Here is a 19,222-nt window from a genome sequence, read left to right on the forward strand (position 1 = left end):
ACATGTAAAATAATACAAGTGTTTGGTAAACAGGAAGTTGTTGAGTGATGAGTCTGAAAAAGCATCACACGGTATAGCTGACCTTTATCAAGCCTTACATCAAATATCAAAAATCTTGTAGTGTAGTTCCTGAGAGAAATGTGACGAAAAATATAAAAATATTCATGAAACGGACGGACTGACGGATGGACGGCTTGAAGTAAGGATTGGTAGATGGACAGACAGGGGTTAAACAGCATACCCTCTTTTTTCAGAGCGTATGAAAATCAAATAATAAGTATTCAATTTGATATAGTACTTGCTCTGACGTAAACTTGGCGAACCCCTGCATGATGTGAATTTGACTGATCCTTGAATGATTGGTGATGGATACCATAGAACGTATTTGACTGATTGAACGGAATCTTTGTCAGAGTACCGATGGCAATCTTTAACGATCAATAAGTCAATGAATTTTACGAATGTATCGGACGGATACACATACATGTGATATGAGCCGAACTCTACAATATTAACATTCAATAGATAGAACCTCGACAAAGAATTATTTATCAATTTGTAGTAACTTCCTTATAATGGCACATATACCAGTATGTCATGTATATATTATTCGATCAACACGAATATTCTCATAATTTGTCCTTTTATTGTTAACCGTGTTCTCTTATTGCAGCATAATGATATGCTAAGAAAGTTTGCTGGGTCAGTTAATAACGCCACTAAAATGTTATTTGAAATCAGTATTATGTTTATGTCATTCTTATGGAAAATGGTCATTGCTCTTCAACTTTATACTTGTTTGGCTTTATAAATATTTTTATATGAGCGTCACATATGAGTCTTATGTAGATGAAACGCGCGTCTGGCGTACTAAATTATAAACCTGGTACCTTTGATAACTAATTATATTATAGTTCGTTACTGTTTACTGTCTCCTATATTTGATACGTTTCCCACAGATTTAGTTTGTAACCCAGATTTGTTTTTTCTATCGATTTATGAATTTTGAACAGCGGTATACTATTGTTGCCTATATTTATATTGTTTTTGAAATTTAAGTTTTTGAAAATAATTACAAATGACAATATTTTTTTTTATCTTGAATAAGTTTCAAAAGGACACAATTGCAAACACTTTTTATCATTAACGTTAGTTGCATATACTTTAAGTATATCTGTAAATAGAAAAAAAAAAACAATTGCTGCTTTTTTTTTATTACGAAAAAAAGGCAAATACAATCAAATCGTTAGGAAGGATTCTAAACGCTGTTCAAACAAAATATTATGAGTATCTTAACAATTGCAGTTTTCATTTTTTTTCAATTGCTTCAATTTCGTACAAACTATCAAAAGACAGTAATCAAATCTGTATTAAATCCTACCTTTGAAATCCTAAATCGTGAATCATTCTGAAAAAAACAAAAAATTCATCAACTTGCGTTTCTATAATAAAAAAAAACTAATTGCTGATCATTTATCAAAATACGTTCAATGTTGAATGAGTAATGCAAATTTTCAATTTAACATTTTCATCAAAGAAATGACTTTCTATATCAGTTTGATGCAAATGTTAAAATAGCTGCGGAACCGTATCTCTTATGTCCTTGTGTTATTTTTCTTCTATTTGCGGACCATAGAACAACGGATTTTTCCTATTTCAAAACGTTTGGAATTGCGACCCAGGTTCAGGTCACACTTATTTCTCACAAAAATAATTGTTTATTATCCATGGAAAGCTTAACAATATATATAGTTCGTTTTGTTAGATATTTTTCTAGGATATGACGTACCTATTTTTGTTTGAATATTTATTTCCTTAACGCTATTACCTAATTATTTCCATTTATATACATTTTCCGCCTATTTTGTTCGGCCATATTGAATCTCGTCGTGACGTCACGGAAATGGAAATAATTAGATAATAGTGTTAAGGAAATGAATATTCAAACATAAATAGGTATGTCATATCCTAAAATAATATCTAACGAAACGAACTATATATATTGAAAAGCTTTGCATGGATTATAAACAATAATTGTTTAAGAAATAAGTGCGACCTGAACCTTGGTCGCAATTCCGAATGTTTTGAAATAGGAAAAAAATCCGTAGCTCAATGGTCCGCAAATAGTCAAAATATTACACAAGGACCGATGAACTACGGTTCCGCAATTAATGTTTAAATTGACCAATTCAATATTACATTTAGTAACTATACACAAACTAGTACATCTTTTTTTTTTTTCTAAAACGATTGAATGAATATTATTTAGTAGTTCTCTCTTTACGACCTGTCAGGACCTGTACCAAGTCAGGAATATGACAGTTGTTATCCTTTCGATTGAGTATTTGATTTTTCTATATGATTAGGAACTTTCCTTTTGAATAAGTCTATTAGTTTAGTACTTTTGTGATGCTACGTTTTTCGCATTTTCGCATTTAGTGACACTTATCCAGCTTAAATTTCGAGATCAGAAGATTGATGTTCAATTTAGAAATAATGGCCTTTTATTTAATTGGATATGCGACAACACAACCTTCTAGGAAATTTATATAAACAAGTTTTTGCACTAAATGGCCACACCCGCCTCATTTAAAAATGAAAAAGAGATTATAAATTCATTTGGGGACATGGAATTGTTTTTTGACATGTACACATAATGACCTTTTATTCGTTTGATGTGTTCGAGCTTTTGACATTTGCATTTGATTAAGGACTTTCCGTTTTGAATTTTCCTCGGAGTTCGGTATTTTTGTGATACTGCCCTTCGATGACCAAGCTGAACCCCTATTTTGGGAAAGTACATTTATCTTTTCAAATGTTCGCGTTGTGAACATCAAGTAATCGAAATCTTTCATACCATTATATGTCGCCATTAGACGTTAACATGTTTGAAGTGAATATTTTAATATACCTTTCCATATGGAGTCGGTGTTCTAAATTTTTAGTAGTCTCTTTCTGAAGTATTTCCAAGCACTCTTCATTTTGTTTGTTTCCATGTTGCATATTATTACCAAGCTCGTCAAATCTGTTTGTAATTTACAGAATTTTTTTTACTGTTATTTATCGAATGTGATGAATAAAAAATCATGTACAAATATGGACAGAATAGTTAAAAGAAAGATATAAAGGGAAAAATCATTCTCCTTTAATCAAGTTTATATTTCTAGGTTCATAATCTTAGCACATACTATAGGGTTGAGTACAGCAGGATGAATACCGGAGCGAATCACAGACGCAGTGGTTTCTCTGAAGGCTCGTGAGACTTTTAATGTTTGATCCATCGTTTTCGTGATTTGAAGCAAGGAGAAAATTGCCATCAGCCCGAACAAGAGAACTACTTTTAATGTCATATCAGAATGTTCCCTTGCTGCTAGATTAAAGTTCATTTGTTAAATTGTTTATTATGATGAGATATAACTTGGCAGACAAAAACCTGCGTTGACGCACGCCTCAGTTCATTTTAAACAACGTCGAAAGTTTTCCACTAGATGGAACAGCACTTGTTAAATCTGTGTAAATGTTGTCTTATACATGTAGTAGCCATAATTATCCGATCGCAAAGAATTTAAAAATTTGATACGTAGTCCATCAGGAGGTACTGTATCAAATGCTGTAGTGCTATCCAATAAAATAAGTACAGCAGTTCCGTTATTTTCTATGTGATAAAAAAATTGCTTCATTAAGGTTAAACTCGACAGGACTTTTTTTATAAGCTACCTGTTGGACATTCGGTAAGTTAGTTTGCAATAAAGAAAGTAGCAAGTCAACCATTTTCTCTGAGACCTTTGTTATATTCAGCACTAACGAGATGCCTCTATATGAAAAAAGTAAAATCACAAAAAAAAAAACTGAGAGTAAAATCCAATCGGAAAGTCCATAATCCCATGGCAAAATCAAATAACAAAACACGTCAAAAACGAATGGACAAGAACCGTCATATTGCTGACTTAGCTTTTTTCAGACATTTTCAAATGTAGAAAAGGGTGGATTGAACCTGGTTTATAGCGCTGACTCTCTTACTTTGATGACAGTCTCATCAAATTTCGTTATATTTACAATGATGAGTGAATTAAACAGACATAATAAATACATTTTATGAGTGTGTATGTTTGTGGCTTGTTTCCAACTTTATACAGAAGTATTATCATTCTCATCCTATAGTCTTCATTTTTGAAATAAACAGATAGATATCATTGATCTTTTTATGAACAGTATAAGTCACAATATCATACACTAACGCACTACAAGAACTTGAATTCTTTGTGTTTATTATGATTGTCCAAACCGTTTTCAATATCAAGGTTACGCTAAAATACTTTCATGTTCATCTAATGTTTTTTTTTCAAATAGGGACGAAAGATACCAGACGGACAGTCAAACTCAAAAATCGAAAATAAACTGACGACGCTATTTGTATGACAAACAGACAAACAATAGTACATGCGACACAACATAAAAAAAAGCAACACGAACCCCACGAAAAAAGTAGGGGTGATCTCCGGTGTCCGAGAGAGTAAGCAAACCCTGCTTCACGTCTGGCACCCGTCGTGTTGCTCATGTTATAAAAAATCCGGTAAATAGTCTAATTCATCAAAGGGAAGGGGACGTAAGGAACATATCCGATATAATTTGTGAAACGTTTATTCCAAATTAACCAACTTGTAATGACGTCCGATAAAGTTACGAAGGGATGATTTCAACTTCACCATTTAAAACTTTGCTTGTTCATTTTGAGACATGGCGTTGTCAGTTTATTTGAAATTTATGAGTTTGACTGTCCCTTTGGTGTCGTTCGTCCCTCTTTTGGAACAGGTATAGGCCGTATGCAGGAAAAATTGCTATTTAGAAACGGAAAGTTCACAATTGGAAAGCTGAAATCATTTCTTTTGTGGCAATGTTTTGGTTTCAACCGACAACCATTGTCAATTTCAAAATCACTAGAATTTATGGTTATTGTTTAATTTTCAAACATTTGATATTCGAAACGAAATTACTAGTACTCGTAATAGTCAATATTAGCAGTGATTTGAAGGTTAAAGGGACATTGTTATGCAACTAACTAAGGACGTTAACAAAATATATAAGTATGGTGTAAAAGCACCGGTGGGATCCTGTACCGGAAAATACCATAAGTAAGTATTATAAGATAAAGAAATAATGCAAACTATAGTTAATATTTTTCCATAAAGTAAATGTTTTAATACCTCGATGTCAAACCCTATAAAGCTGCTGCAATGTCGACGTTTGATTTTTCAAGTATTTCCATTCTGAAAAAAAAATAACAATTACTTAAAATTCTAATTCATTTGCATTTGTTAATGCTGTAGTGCATCCTGAAATTTTATAACTTAAATAATTTCACTATTTACGCAGTGTTGCTGAATATTGTGTAATTTGTTTTTCGTTTTTTTGTATTCTCATTCAGAGATAATATGAATAATCAACTTTTGTTTTTATGTAAATTATTCAAACTTTTACAGTAGCGATACATTTTGGTTTCTGCGCTGATTTCTATTAATTTAGGTTACTTTTGTTTTCCTTTGTAATTCATAAGTCTCGTTCCTAAATTACTTTGTTCAAATCAGCAAACATCCTATTGAAAATAGAATATGACATATTTCTGTTTTGTGCTTATTTGTTAGTTTAGCGACATATATTATTAATGGTCATATATTCATCCCTATTATCAGATCTTAAAATATTGTATTTATCGGCGAATGAAGAATATTTATAAAAACAAATTTGTCTGTCCCTTTGGTATTTTTCTTTTAATAATAGTCTTAACTAAAAAGGTCTACAAAAAAAATTAAGAAGACAAGGGAGAGTTATCCAAAACTAGTGTAACAATAGGTTTTCGATGGATTTACAAAATGTACTATCAGATTTACAAAATTCGAAAATTATTTGATATACTATTAGGCATAAATGAAAGGACACACTAAACATACCTTCGATCTGTAGTTTTTATTTTCGCTGAATTGCTGTTAGTTCTATTTTCTATTTTCTTTATTCTGAAAGAACAATCAATTCGCTGTAATTTTTGTGATCATAAAAAAAAATAAAGATTTCTTTCAAATTTGTAAACTTCGATAAAGTAGAAAATTCAGATCATGATAATATGTACGTAAATATTTAACTAAATACAAACATATTTAAATCAGTTCATGTTTAAAACTATTATAAATAAATATGGTAGTCTTCATTTTTGTACATGTTTTTATAACGGGCGGTATAGACATATGACATACTTAGAATATGTGTTTAACAAAAATGGGTCTACAGTACATGGATTTCCAAATCGCACTATCAATTTAATGTTTTGATTTACATAAAATTAGGACCAAAAGTCTATTTCTTATAAATAAAACATCACTACAGAGGGAAGATATATTGATTTGACCTCAACTTCATCAAAAACTACATGTCCATATCTATAGCTGGACAGAGACGAACGACAACTCGGGTAGACGAATGGACGGTTGCAAGGGGGGCCTTATGTTCAGTCGCACAGACCGAAAACACAATGCTCCTAGGCGGGACAAACAAATGAAACTGGCGTTGTTTGAGTAATTTACTGAATAATGCAGATTAGATTGGAAATTCCTTGGGATGGTAAATACATGCTTACATAACGTAATGATATCACTGCGAATGTATTTATCTCATGCACATTTATATATAGGGTAGAACGAAGAAATTGCGAAAGTAAATTTACAGATCATTGTTGATGTTTAGACGAGTTGTACATACAGAATGTACACAGCCATGTATCACCATCACTGCTGGTAATCCGATGGATAAATCTGTTGTAGTGTTGTCACTAGTTCAGACCAAAAATTTGCGAAAGCAAATTTACAAATCTAACATTGTTGGGTTGATGTTCAGACGAGTTGTATATATATCTTGTATTCATTTATAGGATGCTTTATTATAAATAATTGAGCTGATCTGTAACAATAACATCTCCATGCCTTATATATCATGACCGTAGTACGCCGCTAGATTAATAAAGGCAACAGTAGTATACCGCTGTTCGAAACTCATCAATTCATGGACAAAATCGGGGTAACAAATTAAATCTGAGGTAAACATTAAATATAAGAGGATAACAACGACATAACCATAAAATGTAACACACACAAAAACGGACAAAGCATCAGATAAAATCTCACGAAAATAACAAATATAACATCAAAACCAAACACATGAATTTGGGATAGACAAGCACCGTGACACGTCTTATCACAATGTGTGATTAAAACTGACGAGGCAAGGTAACACACGGCAACCGAAAGCTTTATTTTTTGTGAAGCCCAGATGGTCGTGTGGTCTAGCGGGACGGCTACAGTGCAGGCGATTTGGTATCACGATATCTCAGTAGCATGGGTTCGAATCCCGGCGAGGGAAGAACAAAAAATTTGCTTTTACAGATCTAACATTGTTGGGTTGATGTCTGGACGAGTTATATATATTTAGGGCAGTCAGCAAGGTAAAAGAACATCAGTTGTTTTTTGTTTTTGTTTTTTGTTTAAATATAATTTTTCACTTTTATGGTCTTTTGAAAAATGTTGTTTGTGGTGTTTTTAGACCCTTGTTCAACAAAATTTGTTTTACATGCACTAGTATAAAAATTGCGGTTTTTATCCAACGCAATCATAAGTTTGAAAGTAGTTTTGAATTTAGACTCGTTTATATTATTTCATTTTGTCTTGTATCATATTTTCTCTCCGGTTTATATGATCCGTTCATTCTATATTGACTCTTAAAATTCAAGAATCTATCTAAAAATGAGGGTACTTTTTTTGATCCATAACATGACTGAAGAGACATTTATTGTAGAAATCCGGATCTGAAGTACTAAAAAATATTGAAACCGTATGTTTCTGGCATAACATCGTGGCCACAAGTAATAAATATTTCTGTTTAGTATTAAATTCATATTATGATCAATTTTGTTACATCTTGTGATCAATTTTATTTGGCAATCGCCAATGGCAGTCAGCAGGGTTGAAGAACATCGGTTTTTCGACCTGTTAGTCAAATGCGTTTTGTTAAAATATACATATATATAAACGAGTCTAAATTGAAAACTACGTTCAAACCTATGATTGCGTTGGATAAAAACCGCAATTTTTATACGTGTGCATGTAAATCAAATTTCGTTGTAGAAGGGTCTAAAAACAGCACAAACAACATATTCCAAAAGACCAAAAAGTGAAAAATTATATTTAAATAAAACGCGTTTGATTAACAGGTCGAACAGCTTATGTTCACTAACCCTGCTGACTGCCAATGGCGATTGCAAAATAAAATTGATCACAAGATGTAACAAAATGGATCTTAATATACATTTAATACTAAACAGGGAAAAACAAGTTTACTTGTGGCCACGATGTTGTGCCACAAACATATGGTGTCAATATTGTTTTAGTACACCAGATCCGGATTTCAACAATTAATGTCTCTTCAGGGATGTTAGGGATCGAAACGGTATTTGGAAGGCCATATAAAAAGTACCCTCATTTTTAGAAAAAAGTACCCCTCAAAGTACCCTTATATATAATATATAACTCGTCTAAACATCAACCCAACAATGTTAGAATTGTAAATGTGCTTTTTCCAATATTTTGTTCTTCCCTCGCCGGGATTCGAACCCATGCTACCGAGATATCGTGACGACAAATAGACTGCACTGTATACGTAGCCGTCTCGCTAGAACACGACCACCTTGGCTTCATTATAAAGCTTTCGCTGGCTGGGTGTTACTTTTCCTCGCGATTTTAATCTAGAGTCGTAATGCAGTACATGATATATAAAGGCATGAAGATGTTATTGTTACAGATCAGCTCAATTAGTAAAGGATCCTACAAATTAATGCAATATACAGTCACAGAAAATAATTATATTGATATATATATTAAACTGTAAAGCCACCATTGATTTCCCCTATTAGTCTTTGTTAAATTTGCTCTTTTGAAAAATGTGTTTCTAATTAAGAAATACTTGGTATGAGTGAAGTTTTATCCTGTCCAGTTCTATTTAGCCTGCATAGTCATACGTATACATACTTTTCCTCCAGGATTGTATAATCCTTTTCGTATTTCGATGACGAGACTCCCATTGTTCATATAACATCTGTAATGTAGAGTCGTCATAATGAAAAAAGATATGAAAATTGAAGTAGACACTATATAGCTGGATATTTACAAAATTCTGATCGACTTTAATGTTATCCTTAGCTGTCAGGTGAACACATAGAAGACACTTGACCAAAGAATTAAAAATAATGATTTAATGTTGGTTTGAGGAGATCGCAGGGACATAACGTATACAAAAACTACGAATTTAACCCTACCACCAAATAAGAAGATCTTTCAGTACTGTGTTAGAGTATTGTTATAATCTTGTTGATCTCCTTTTTCCACAAAAGAGAAAAACTAATGAGGTTATGGAAAATGGTTCAACTACCAAAAAGATCATTGCAGTGTTAATCTTTCCATAACAGAAGCATGAGACAAAAAAGGAATGAAAAACAATTTCCTCTATAGAGACATATTACTAATAGTTTTTTAGTCTTTTTTCACAATGTCAATATGAAAGTGGGTAAGCTGCAACATATCCTAGAGACCTATAAAACGTAATGAATTAATTTGAAAGATAAATGCCGGAAGAGATCAGCTCTTTTATTTCTTGTTAAAACTGAGATTGATAACTTTTGCCCCCGTCCCCCCAAAAAAATAAATAAATAAAAAGACAAACAGAAAGAAAAAAAAACTCAAACCACAACATAGAAAACAGAAGACTGGACAACACGCTTCACTGATGAGTCTTATGTTGACGACACGCGTGTCTGGCGTATTAAATAATAACCCTGGTACCTTTCATAATTATTTACACCACTGGGTTGATGCCACTGAGGGTGGAGGTTTCGTCCACCAACTCAGTAGTCAACACTTCGGTGTTTACATGAATATCAATTATATGGTCATTTTTAGAAATTTACTGTTACAAAACATTGAATTTTTCAAAAACTAAGGATTTTCTTATCCCAGGAATAGATTACCTTAGCCGTATTTGGCACAACATTTTTGGAATTTTGGGTCCTTAATGCTCTTCAACTTGTTTGGCTTTAAAACTATTTAGATTTGAGCGTCACTGATGAGTAGTATGTAGACGAAACCCGCGTCTTGAGTATTAAATTATAATCCTGGTACCTGATAATTCTAGTAGATCCCTTTCGAGGTTAAAAGGTCAAAAAAAGACTGAAAAAATGTAAATTTACCATGATCATGATCATGAAAATTGCAGCGATTTTCTCACTTAAGATAGCGGTACGCTCATGTTTGTTTAGAAAACTCAACTGCAATAAAAACAAAATCTCTCCAGTCTATTGTTAACGATTGCGTTCTAGCTTATATTTATATTTACAAACAATACCATTTTGATTTGTCTTCAAAAGCTTTGGAATAGTTGTTAGTTAGCTAGTTTAAAAATAAGAAGATATCTAGAAAAAAACATATTTAAACATGATTTTACTTGTTTTTATATTAAAACTTTGTAAAAGTGTTACAGAAATGTGATGTTGTCAAAAAGACAATTAACTGCCTTAATCCTCTCATCATAGTTCTAGTTGTCTATATAAAAAGTAAAATCACAAAAATACTGAACTTAGAGGAAGATCAATTGGGAAAGTCCATAATCATATGGTAAAATCAAATAACAAAACGCATCAAAAACGAATGGACAAGAACTGTCATATTCCTGACTTGGTACAGGCATTTTCAAATGTAGAAAATGGTGGATTAAACCTGGTTCTATAGCGCTAACCCTCTCACTTTAATGACAGTCTCATCCATTTCCGATATTTTTACATTGATGCGTTAAATAAACAGACACAATAAATAAAATAGTCAAAATATGGGTACATCAGTCATCATCGTTTACAAATTTTAAAAGGAACAATTTAACAGAACACAAAAACATCTACTATCTACGAACACATTTATTGATTTGAGTGTCTGACGTAAGAAAATTTTATACGTCACATAAATTTGTCGTTCAATGTGCGTACAAACAATTTTAAAATTTTCATGGGAATGTTAGCATACAGGGTTAAAAAATCAAAAGTATGTAAGAATAAATTTAAGAAATCGACCGAGGTTTAAACTAGTCCAAAAGTTATATATAGAATTTATAAGAATCCGAAAATAGTTAATTCCACTACGCGATTGAATGATTTTGACGTTTGTGGTTCAACGTATATTGTAATTCATAATAGAAATATATCATAATGACATATAATAGAACAATATCATATTGACGGGATCTTTTAAAGTACAGAGTCACGTTATAAGAACAAAAGAAATACAAAAAGTCGCAAATACAAAACAAACCACAAAAAAATGAAAGCAAATACAAACACATTGACGAGATGTATAAGTACCGAGCCACGTGAAACGGATATCACATGAAACCATTCAACAGTAAAAGTAATAATAATAATAGAACAAAGACAAATGAAAAAACTATAAAACACGTTGTTAAGATGATAAACAACATCAGTACGCAGAATCTATACATCAAGACCATCGTGTATTATTTGAGACGTTGATACGGAATATTTATCAACAAGGTCTTGGTACCTTCCGATGAACTTTTTTAGAAAAAGAACGAGACGTTCTTTGACATACCCCTGTTTCATCAACTTTCTACTCAGACACTGATGACGTTTTACAAAGTCTGAGTAGGATCTGCAAGAGGGACGAAAGATACCAAAGGGACAGTCAAAGTCATAAATCGAAAATAAACTGACAACGCCATGTCTAAATACGTCTTTACACTAAATCCATTGGATGTTGGATGTGTACGGATTGATTGTTTAGTCTTAGATGCATGATTTTTTTATAAGTTGTTAGTGGCTTTGAACTAGCTGTCAGATAACTGCGAGTACTCTCAGATCTGTTCATTGTGTCTTTTTGTGTCGGTATGTATAAGTACCCGGCCACGTCCACTTGCATTTTTTGTCTATCTGATGAGTTAAGCCTTTTTCAACTGGTTTTTATAGTTCGTTCTTATGTTGAACTGTTATACCACTGTCCCAGGTTAGGGGGAGGGTTGGTATCCCGCTAACATGTTTAACCCCGCCACATTATTTATGTATGTGCCTGTCCCAAGTGTCAGGAGCCTGTAATTCAGTGGTTGTCGTTTGTTTATATGTTACATATTTGTTTTTCGTTCATTTTGTTTTTACATAAATAAGGCCGTTAGTTTTCTCGTTTGAATTCTTTTACATTGTCTTATCGGGGCCTTTTATAACTGACTATGCGGTATGGGCTTTGCTCATTGTTGAAGGCCGTACGGTTACCTATAGTTGTTAATGTTTGTGTCATTTTGGTCTTTTGTGGATAGTTGTCTCATTGGCAATAATACCACATCTTCTTTTTATACTTATTGCACCTTGTCCTTTCCTGTATAAAATTTTGAAAACAAATAGAACTAAGAAATATTTCTCTATCGCAAAGTTTTTGGGTCGGATTATACTTTGATCATTTATGGCTTTATCAGCTCTTCAAAATATGTCAAAATCAAAAGCTCAAACATATTAAACAAATGGATAATAAATGTCATTTTCTAGTCCTAACTTGGTCACCTGAGCTCACCCCTAGTTTTTGGTGGGGTTCGTGTTGTTTAGTCTTTAGTTTTCTATGTTGTGTCAAGTGTTCTATTGTTTTTCTGTTTGTCATGTTCATTTTTAGCCATGACGTTGTCAGTTTATTTTCGATTTATGAGTTTGACTGTCCGACACTTTGGTATCTCTCTCTTCCTCTTTTGGTACAGACAATAAGCAAATGGTGGATTAAAAGCTATATAAACCTTCAATTTGTATGAACAGCAGACGGTTTGTCACCGAATTCACTAGCCTAGTAGCTAGTATTTTGAGATTTCCGCGTGGTTTTGGTGAATGTAAACAGAAAAATACGAGGACCGAGAATACTGAACACAAACAGAGACAACGTTATTTGAATGGTATCTTTGTGCCTCTGAAGGTTATCGAAATAATAGTTTTAAACATATACTCAAATTTAAATACGTCGGATAATATTTTTAAAGATAGTTCTTGTTTAATATGTTGCTGTTATAAACAGAATAATTGTTTATATAGGAATACAACTCCCTCATCTCCATATATGATTTCCTGTCCGAGTTTATTTCTCTGTTAGAACAGTTTATCAGACTCCGTTGTCATCGAAGGCTTATAATTGCAGCTGGACATTAAAAACTATTCAATGAGTTTACGTTTGATGCAATATAATAAACATATCTTTATCAATCATTTACTTAAATCCAATATTTTCGTTATAAGAATTGCCTGTACCAAGCCAGAACATTTGTTATCCATTCGTTTGATGTATAAAGTAAATCCCGAAAACACTGAACCCCGAGAAAATTCAAAACGGAAAGTCCATAATCAATAATCAAATGACAAAGATATTACGGGGAAGTTCAAACTTATAGTTCATTCTTATGTTGTACTGTTATACCACTGTCCTAGGTTAGGGGGAGGTTTGGTATCCCGCTAACATGTTTAACCCCGCAATATTATTTATGTATGTGCCTGTCCCACGTTAGGAGCCTTTAAATTCAGTGGTTGTCGTTTATTTATGTGTTACATATTTGTTTTTCGTTCATTTTTTTTTACATAAATAAGGCCGTTAATTTTTTTCTCGTTTGAATTGTTTTACATTGTCTTATCAGGGACTTTTATAGCTGACTATGCGGTATTGGCTTTGCACATGTATTTGTCCATGTTATATAAACTCCAAAATTCACTTTAGCTACACCAAAAAAAAAAATGCAATTACAGGAATTGGGATTAATTAGCTTGATAGTATTTAATAATAAACTATGCAGAAAAATACCAAAAAAATTAAAGTGCTCATATAACTCAATCTACTTGTTATTATTGTTTTGATACGTAAATACAAGCAAGGATAGTGTGATGATAATGTCTGAAAATTGCAAAATATTTCAAAAAGATGTTAAAAACTGGTACTTGTATATTTTATAGACATTTTGGTGGAGAACTTTCCGTTTTTACTTTTCTTTGAAGTTTGATACTTTTCAAATTTTACTCATTTCAAAGCTGGCCGAAAGTTTTGGTGAATCATTTACAAATTGGATATATACATTAAAAAAGCGGCCACAATACTTACCAATAATATCTCACACGCAAAAGCAATGACTTTTTCAATAAATAATCTAGAGTTGTATTCTCGTGACCATGGTGACATACAATGACTATTACCTATGTTTTATTAATGGCATACTATAAATAATGGAAATAAAAGTGAAAATTGGTTTGTTTAAAGTAAATCAAATATGAAAATGCATGTATGATTTTAATTTAATTTCTTTTTCGTGTATTAAAGACATAAAAATCACGAATTAACATTATTTTACAAAAGAGGGACGAAAGATACTATATATATATAGTCAAGTTTGTATGAAATATTTTTGAAACGTACGATTTTTTTTCAGCTTGCCTAATGTAATCGAGGTGATATCTTATATAAATATTATATATCACAACAACACGGTAAAAACGTGTGTATTTATAAATCTTTGTAATTTGATCAGTTGAATGACATTGCATACGTGTGTGCTAGGTAATTGATCTATCTATTTATATAAAATTATGTAGACTCCCTTTGCAACAACATTAAATACCAATTTTCTTGAGTACATATACAGAATATGGTCCAATCGAAATAAACGAAACTTCATCAGAAAATATGTTCAATTGGTAGTGAACATGGCGAAAACATGGTGAAACATAGCACAACATGAAAACTAGTATATCAATTGTCTGTACAAAAAATTGAAAGATCTTTTCCTAAAAAAGTTTGATATTTGTATTGTATAACCTTTAATACTTTCATTTCATATACGAAAAGTAACCAATGCACTCCTTCTTAAACTTTTCACTTTTCACACCTAATGATGTATTATTATTACGTTTCAGTCTCGTTGAAATATCGTACCACAATTATTTTCAAAACATGTTTTACAAAGGGATGATTTCAACTTCACCATTTAGAACTCTTGGTTTAATAGCTTCCTTGTGAGGAGCAGCAACCCTCTATCAAGAAAATCATGATAGTAAATGCAAGCACGGGAATATCGTATCAATTGGGAGATATATACCCCGTATGCAGGTGCTGCTGGAATGTTGCTACTTAGAAATTGAAAGTTCACAATTGGAAAGCTGAAATCATCTCTTTTGTCGTAAAGTTTTGTTTTCAACCAACCCTCATTGTCAATTTCTAGATGTAAGTCAAGATATGAAGCCGACCTAACTGTATCTGTAGTATCCTTTATCTCTAGTTCGATGGGATAGATGCGTTCCACATTTTTTAAAAGTTTTTAGAAAAAGGATAAGCCATTCTTTGACATATCCCTGTCTAATCAACTTTTTCTACAACCTGGTGACATTTTACAAAGTCTGAGTACATGTAGCAGAGAATGTGACTATGGTATTGATGAAAAATCACACCCTTTCATACTCTTTTGTTTTCCACATAACTAAAATTACCAATAATTAACAAGTTCCAGGTCAAATCCGATACCGAAAACAATATGTCAGCTGTAACTTATAAGTACATTCCAACCCTGTTAGGCACACCAGAAGGCGGTGTATTTTGATTTGCCATAAACACAGGTCATAATCACCCCCGCACTTTGCCATAATACAGATAATAACACTACTTAATTCAAACATTGTCAAAAGTTTCAGTGTGTGTGTTGTAATGTTACACCAATTTCCCAGCTGAGGTTGAGGCTTGTAATCCTGCTAAATTGTTTAACCCCACCGCATTCTGTATGTATGTTTCTGTCCCAAGTCAGGTGGTTGTTTTTTGTTGCTGTGTAACATTATTGTTTTAGTTCATTCTTTTTTTTACATAAACTCGTTTGAATTGTGTAACATTTGTCATTTAGGGCCTCATATAGGTGACTTTGTGGTATGTGCTTTGCTCATTGTTGAAGGTCTTACAGCGACTTACAATTGTTATTTGTGTGTCATTTGGTCACATATGAAGAGTTGTCTCATGTCTCATTCGCAATTACACCAAACCTTCTTTTTTTGTATTTGATAACAATTGGGTCAACGCCACTGCTATCAGATTTTCGTCCCCGAGGGTATCACAAACCCAGTAGTCAGCACTTCGGTGTTGACATGCATATCAATTATATGGTCATTTTGATAAATTTACTGTTAACAAAAGTTTGAATTATTCGAAAGTTTTAATATTCGTATCCCAGGAATAGATTACCTAAGCCGTATTTGGCACAACCTTTTGGAATTTAGGTTCCTAATGCTGTTCAACTTTATACTTGTTTAGTTTTCTAACTATTTTGATCTGAGCGTCACTCGCGTTTGGGGTATCAAGTTGTATGCCTGATACCTTTGATGACTATTGTTATCGCTATTTTACGAATTTTCCTTTGATCTTACTGACTGATGCCTGTACCAAGTCAGGAGTATGACAGTTCTTGTCCATTCGTTTTTGATGTGTTTTGTCATTTGATTTTGCAATGTGATGATGGACTTTCCTCTGAGTTCAGTATTGTTGTCGTTTTTACTTTTTATAATTCCTTTTCGCAGCGGAGTCGAGTGATATGAAACACTATCGCTAGAAAGTAAAGGATCACATGTGTTTCCAATGAAAAGGTTTGGAATTTTTGTTATTTTACTTTTATTGAATCCTTTATAAGGGGGCTCCTGGGTATAAATCAATTTTGTTTTCTAATATAGGATTTCGCTATATTTTTATTATAAATAAATTTTATCATATTTTTAAAAGAAAAATGAAACAAAAAGTTGGGGTCACCGTTCATTTAAGCTCACAATCTGTCTCTGGAAGAAACATACATTTTTATTAATGTCTTTTTTTGTTGTGTTGAACTAATAGGAGAAATAGATGTAATATCGAAATAAAAAAAATAACCTACTTACAGAAATCGCTTAAATTTTACAATTATTAAGTTTATGTACATTTTATTTGAAAACAAGAATAAAAAATATAGGTCACAGATGAGTTTAAAACGATATTTAAAATTTAATGCCCCAAATGGCATAATTGCACCAAAGGGATATAATTTTGAGCTTTTTAGCTCACCTGGCCCGAAGGGCCAAGTGAGCTTTTCTCACCACTTGGCGTCCGTCGTCCGTCGTCGTCGTCCGTCGTCGTCCGTCGTCGTCGTCGTCTTTAACAATTTACATTTTGAACTTCTTATAGAGAACCACTGAATGGAATGAAATCAAACATGGCATGAATGTTCCTTATGAGGTGCGGACCAAGTGTTGTTACTTTGTAGCCGATCCATCATCCAAGATGGCCGCCAGCGGGGGACTTAGTTTAACATAGGACCCTATGGGAAATGCATACAAATGACTTATTTAAGAGAACCACTGAATGGAATGAAACCAAACATGGCATGAATGTTCCTTATGAGGTACTGACCAAGTGTTGTTACTTTGTTGCCGATCCATCATCCAAGATGGCTGCTAGCCGGGGACTTAGTTTAACATAGGACCCTACGGGAAATGCATACAAATGACTTCTTTTAGAGAACCACTGAATGGAATAAAACCAAACATAGCATGAATGTTCCTTATGGGGTGCTGACCAAGTGTTGTTACTTTGTAGCCGATCCATCATCCAAGATGGCCGCCAGCAGGGGACTTAGTTTAACATAGGACCCTATGGGAAATGCATACAAATGACTTCTTTTAGAGAACCACTGAATTGAATGAAACCAAACATGGCATGAATGTTCCTTATGAGGTGCTAACCAAGTGTTGTTACTTTGTTGCCGATCCATCATCCAAGATGGCCGCCAGCGGGGGACTTAGTTTAACATAGGACCCTATGGGAAATGCATACAAGTGACTTCCTCTAGAGAACCACTGAATTATAATTAAACAGTAAACCCAGGTAAATAAATCATTACATACTTCTACTACTTTACCATCTAAATACCATTTTTCGTTATCTTTTATTTTACCTCTATTACGACAAATTACAACTTTTGTCTTACTTACATTTATATGTAACCCATACTGCGTTGAATACCCATTCACATATCTATCATTTTTTTGTAACTCATAACACTTTCACTAAAAAGAACTGTATCGTCTGCGTACATGAACAAATATAAATTTAACATTCTGACTTCATATGGCTCAATACCCTGCTTGATTAATTCTATTTCTAGATCACTTACAGAGAGCGAACATAAAAACGGGGATAATGACTCCCCTTTCATCAATCCTGCGTTACAACCAAAAAACTCTGAAAACTGACCATCTAACTTAACACATGTTTTCAATTTAGAATACATAGAGATTTAATTAAACACAATAAATTTACAGTTATTCCACACTTTAGCATTTTTGCCATAAAATAAGATGTGAAACGCTATCAAAAGCTTTAACATAATCAACAAAGCAACAATATAACCGATTTCCTTTACGTAAAGATTTAGCTATAACAGAATGAAGAGCAAAGATTGCGTACATTGTACCATATCCTGGAACGCATTGCGCATCTGTCAAAATACTGTTTTCTTTACACCATTTCATCAAATTAGTATGTATCACCGATGTGAATAACTTTCCAACGTGAGAAACCAGTGATATTCCTCTATAGTTACCCGTATCATTCATCGAGCCTTTTTTAGTAGTGGTACTAATACCCGTACTTCTGGGAACCATCATGTACATAATATAACATTAAAAATCTTGCATAGTAACGGCAAAAGGACAGTTTTACCTTCTTTAATAAATTCATTTAAAACATTGTCATATCCTGGTGCTTTTTCACGTTTTATTTTCTTCACACATATGTCTTTTTCTTGTTCTGTAAATGGGCGATCTAATTCTGAATAAACCACATCATAGTTTTCATCATTTACTTGACCATCTATAATATAGTCTTTCGATACTAAGTTATTGAAATGTGTGACAAAGTCATCTAATATTAAATTACTGTTAAGTGTTTTTCTTTTTCTTCTTATTTTTTTGTAAAAGTATTTTGGTTTGGTTCTTCTCATCGAATTAAACATATCTCCTCTCTGGGTTTTGTTACGCCTTTTTAAAGTATTTTCCATACTCTTAAACCTTTGTTTTGAAATATTTAAGTATAGTCTATTTTCCTCACTT

The 19,222-nt window shown here is 32.7% G+C and overlaps 1 long non-coding RNA gene across 1 annotated transcript; it reads right to left on the minus strand.

The window, feature by feature from the left end:
* Window positions 1–1,329: 1,329 nt before the first annotated feature.
* LOC139501397 (uncharacterized) lies at window positions 1,330–14,270 on the minus strand. Its single transcript, XR_011658546.1, has 6 exons — window positions 14,214–14,270; window positions 9,069–9,135; window positions 5,949–6,011; window positions 5,205–5,267; window positions 2,912–3,025; window positions 1,330–1,408 (listed from the first exon to the last, which is right to left on the minus strand). It is a non-coding gene; the product is annotated as an uncharacterized lncRNA (long non-coding RNA).
* Between the last annotated feature and the right edge of the window lie 4,952 nt (window positions 14,271–19,222).

Source organism: Mytilus edulis, chromosome 13 (genome assembly GCF_963676685.1).
Source record: "Mytilus edulis chromosome 13, xbMytEdul2.2, whole genome shotgun sequence".
Taxonomy (NCBI): Eukaryota; Metazoa; Mollusca; class Bivalvia; order Mytilida; family Mytilidae; genus Mytilus; species Mytilus edulis.